Source organism: Talpa europaea (genome assembly GCF_964194135.1).
Source record: "Talpa europaea genome assembly, chromosome: 7".
In the NCBI taxonomy this organism is placed as follows: Eukaryota; Metazoa; Chordata; class Mammalia; order Eulipotyphla; family Talpidae; genus Talpa; species Talpa europaea.
In genome coordinates this window covers 70,540,010-70,544,764 of record NC_140074.1, presented here as the reverse complement: position 1 = coordinate 70,544,764, position 4,755 = coordinate 70,540,010, and the positions used below count along the sequence as shown (strand labels likewise).

At 50.8% G+C, this 4,755-nt stretch overlaps 1 pseudogene across 1 annotated transcript; it reads left to right on the top strand.

The window, feature by feature from the left end:
* Positions 1-1,218: 1,218 nt before the first annotated feature.
* On the top strand, positions 1,219-2,221 carry LOC311173738 (olfactory receptor 2K2-like; annotated as a pseudogene). The gene has a single exon. The product of its transcript is annotated as an olfactory receptor 2K2-like (transcript).
* The last annotated feature ends 2,534 nt before the right edge of the window (positions 2,222-4,755 follow it).

Genomic DNA, 4,755 nt, shown 5'->3' with positions numbered 1-4,755 from the left:
TACTCAGAGACCATGAGCCCATCTGCCCTACAAATGGTAGAGCCAATTAAGCAGGAAGAGTGAGAAAAAATAGAAAGCCCTGAAGACAGGGCCCTGATACTGCTACATTCAGCCTCATAGTCAACCCAGGAGCGAAGGGCCAGGGGAGGGTGAGAGATTCAAAACTGAATCTCTGAATGGCAGAAGCTCAGCTCAGCTCTGATTTCCCCTTAGACCAAGGGCCACCTGGACCATGAGGTAGCTTCCTGTCCTAACAAGACGGTGTCATGAGGATGCCAGGGTTGCACCCTGGGAATAGCAAACAGTGCCATTCTCAAAGAGGCAGAGAGGACAGCTCAGGACAACAATGACAGTCATAGGGGAGAACTCGGCAGCCTTTCACGCCCCGCTTCCCCCACCCCTCGCCCCTTTACCAAGCCAGTCAGTGACTGACAATGCCTCTGCCTGATTACAGCCTGTTCCTCCTGCTGGAACATCCTTGCCAATATCATTTGCCCTGCCAAGCAATATGGAAGCAAGAAATGAGTCGCTTGCTCTCAGTCCTGTGCCAGTGGCTCTATTGGATATGTTTGTTCATCTAAATAGCAAAAGATGGACTGTGATTCTGTAGGAGACATGACCAGAAACCAAGCTTCCATGTGCAGGCATGGAAATGTTCAACAATTTACAGCCCAAAGGAGCACAGACTGAGCATCTTCCTTGACCCACCTGGAGAGCTCCTCTCACTTAATTCAGGGGAGAGGTGACAGCTGAGCCACCTTTCTGTCTACCCACTTATTCTTACTGCCATAGGCCCAGCCCCTAAACAATATCTAGCACAGAGTGGTTACTCAATAAATATTCAGTGAATGTGTGATCTGAACTACTGTGGACATAATTCAGCCAAATGAAGCGATAACCTAGAAAAGATGCTTCCTTTTAACGGCCACGCCCTAGATTCCAAGGGAGCATGTCAGACATGACTTCTGTCTCCAAACTGCAGCGCTGAGAGGGCCAGTTGGCAGACCCACAGCCCCGCTCCTCCCACAGATGGTGGAACTAACTCCTGAGGCAGGTGGGGCTGACCCGGCCCCGGTCACACACCCAGGTTTTTTGGCTCCCAATCAGCAGCACATCATCCACCTCCATCTGGTCCAGAGAGCAAGGGAGGAGGCAAGATGGATGGGATAAAGCACACCAAGGCCTCAGAGTATGTGCAGCTGGGGCTACGTGACCACCATGACCTGGAGCTGGTCCTGTCCACCCCACACAGTTCCCCAGGAGCTACAAGAGACATGTCTCCTCTTCTCTGACCACCTTCCTTCATGTCCCGATGCTCGACTCCACCTACACCTGCACTCCAGAGGCCTGGCCATCTACTCCGTGACGTGCCAGGGAACTGCCTACCCATAGCACTGAGCCTGCTAGACCCTCGCCTGCATGGCCCCCTGTATTTCTTTCTCAGCGGCCTCTCCCTCATGGACATCTGTGTCTGTCTTTGTGCCTTCATACTGGTCAACTTCCTGAAAGCCCAGAAGACCATCCCCTTCCCTGGCTGTGCCCTGAAGATGTACTTCACCCTGGGGATGGGTACCACAGAGTGCCTGCACTTGGCCATGATGGCCTATGACAGTCACATGGCTATCTGCCAGCCGCTCAGGTACTTGGAGCTCATGAACAGGCAGACATGTGTGCAGATGGCAGCACTGAGCTGGGGCACAGGCTTTGCCAACTCACTGCTACAGTCCATTTTCACCTGGAGCCTCCTCTTCTGTGGCCACAATGTCATCAACCACTTCTTCTGTGAGTTATTAGCAATTCTCAAACTGGCCTGTGGGGACAACTCTCTCAATGCCCTGCTAATAATAGTGGTCACTGTTGTCCTGACACTGTCACCACTTCTTATCTGCCTGTCCTACATTTTAATTTTTGCCACCATTCTTAGAGTGCCCTCTGCTGCAAGCCGGTGCAAAGCCTTCTCCACCTGCTCTGCCCACCTCACAGTGGTGGTGATTTTCTATGGTTCTGTCGCTCCCATGTACTGTAAGGCCAAGACCGAGGATCTCCACTAGGACAAGATTATTGCCTTGTTCAATGGGGTTGTGATGCCATCACTGAACTCATCATCTACAGCCTGAGGAACACTGAGGTGAAAGCTGCTGCCAGAGCCCTCCTGCAGGGAGATATGCTCTCTAGGAAGATGTCCCACTGGGCCTGCTGCTCTCCTGCTCTGTCAGGCTGACAGGGTGGGTGAAACTGTGGAATGAACCTCAGCATTTCAGTAACAAAAAACAGAGGGTTTGAGACCTCCTGCTGCACGTGCATTAGAGGTTGGCTGTGGCGGCGGGGAGTGCTCTGCATCATCTTCAGTCCGCTGCGACTAGGAGGGACACAGCGGCTTCTGTCTGGAACACCACTGCTCACCACAGCAAAAGGGAAGGGGAAAATAACAAAGGCTAGCTGACTCAGACAGCTTCCATGCAGCAGCAGCATGTTACTCCCACTTACATTTCATTGCCCCACGCAGGGCACGCACCACAGCCAGCCATCAGGGGGTGGGAACTCAACTACTGAATGTGGGAAACAGCAGTAAGGGTGGGGAATTGCTTTAACCTGCACAGTCACTACACCCCACACAGTTCCCCAGGAGCTACAAGAGACATGTCTCCTCTTCTCTGACCACCTTCCTTCATGTCCCGATGCTCGACTCCACCTACACCTGCACTCCAGGCTTTGGCACACTGGACTATTCCCACTTCCCTGAATAAAGTCAGTCTTTGCTGCCTCTGTGTCTCCCCCTGCCTCTTCCCTCTCATGCCCAAACACTTCTTGACCCTTAGCTAACATATATTGGATACTCCCCATATACCAAGCTAGGCCCTGCGTTGTGTTCTAAGTGTTTTAGTGGTTGGGGAACAGATGTAATATGGAGATCTCAGGTGAGGGCTGCAACGTAGATGCTGTTGACCAGAGAGGACAATCCCAATCTTCTGGCATTGTGGAAACTCATTTGATCCTCACTCAAACCCCATCTCTTCCAGAAAGCCCCTTCTGACCCCTCTTGAGTGAGTGGGCTCTGCCCCAGCTGTCAGCCTAGCCTCTTCAGTGCCTTTTAACTCTCTCTGTGTCCTGGATGCCAGCTTCTTGAGTTCATGCATCCAAGTGACCTGACTCTCCACATCTTAATTGAAGGAAAAATATTTGATACAGGAACAAACACCTGGCCCTCACCTCTGCCACCTTCTCACCACTCACATGGCCACTATCTGCTCAGTGTCCCAAGGAAGAGGGTGCAGAAAGCAGAGAGCAAGGTATTCTTTCCTGGCTTTTGAGTTTTAAAAGCCAAGGCCCTAAAAGGGAACAGAAAAGACTTAGGCTTAAAAAGATATGGAGAAGAAATGGTAAGTCAAAGTTAGACTTCCCCACCTCCAGAAACAACACTCACTGAGCTAGAAAAGAGGAAGGAAGGAGAGAGGATGTAGTGAGAGCACTGGTACAGAAGAGTCCCAAAATGGAGGGGCCCTGATTTGCAGGATCTAAAAACCCCTGCTCAGGTTTGCAGGATCTAAAAACTACAGAAGCTAGTGCCTTGTTGGTCAAGTAAATCCTACCTCAGGACCCCTGAATAGAAATTACTTTAAGGTGTGTCTGGGTAGCCAGGGTCTTTGCATGTGGAACGGAAGTGGTGCAGAGAATCTCAGGACCATAAAGGGTCATGCAGATGAAACAAGAAATTGTTCTGGCATGGCCTGTCTACACCGCTGACTGAGACCTGGGTGGGATGATGGAAACCTCAGGGAGTTCAGCATAGACCTTGTGGTCAGAGAGAACATACTTCCAACATCTTGGCGTTATGTAATACCCTTGGAACTCAGTTGTGACCCAGGTAGAAAGAGCAGAAATTCCCAAATCACAAAAGATTATCATAAAAATTAAATTTTTTGATAGTTCCTGCACATGTTTTCACCAGTAGTCCAATTTCTTGGGTCCTCAATTTCTTTTCCTGTTGGGTGTGAAGATCACAGAGAGGTCTGATTTGAAATCATCCAAGACAGATAGACTGATATTCTCTCTGTCCCCTTCCCTGTCCCTGTCTCTCCCCTACCCCTACACACACACACACACACACACACACACACACACACACACATCCTCTGCTCCCAGCTACTGCACACTGACATGGTAGAGTAAAACCTTCACACCAGAGCTCCAGCAGCTCATTCAGGCTGGGCTCCCATCACCCTGCTGGTGTCCCCAGAGGCCGTCTTTCCCTTCCCTCCCCATGCCCTTGGATACAAGAAAAAAAGCAGCACAGAACCAGAAAACACTTCATTAGAGACACACCAGACTCCACCTGCATCAACTCAGCATACCAGTCCCCAGTCCCAGTCCTATCTGTCCTACCATGCCCCCACACAGCACAGCCCAGATGCTGTCTCTGGGGAGGAAGCCTGACGTCAAATTTGCTGAGCTGTTAGGAAGACTCAGGACTGGCTCCATCTCCTCAGGAATGACACTGCGTCCTAAAAGGCTTTGTCTTTATGGAAGGAATCCATGTTGTCAAGAGTGCTCCCCATCTCTCCCCGTGCCCCAGGACTGGAGTCCTTAGTCCTGCGGGCCCCATGGTCCCACACAGGTTGTAGTCGTCAAGGACTCTATGGATGCAGGAGGACTCCAGGCCCTTAAGAAGTGTTCCAGGTTCCCAGAAGAGTTCCATGTCCTTGAGAAAGACTCAAAGTCATCAAGAAATACAACTTGTCTTTTGTGCCAGGAAGA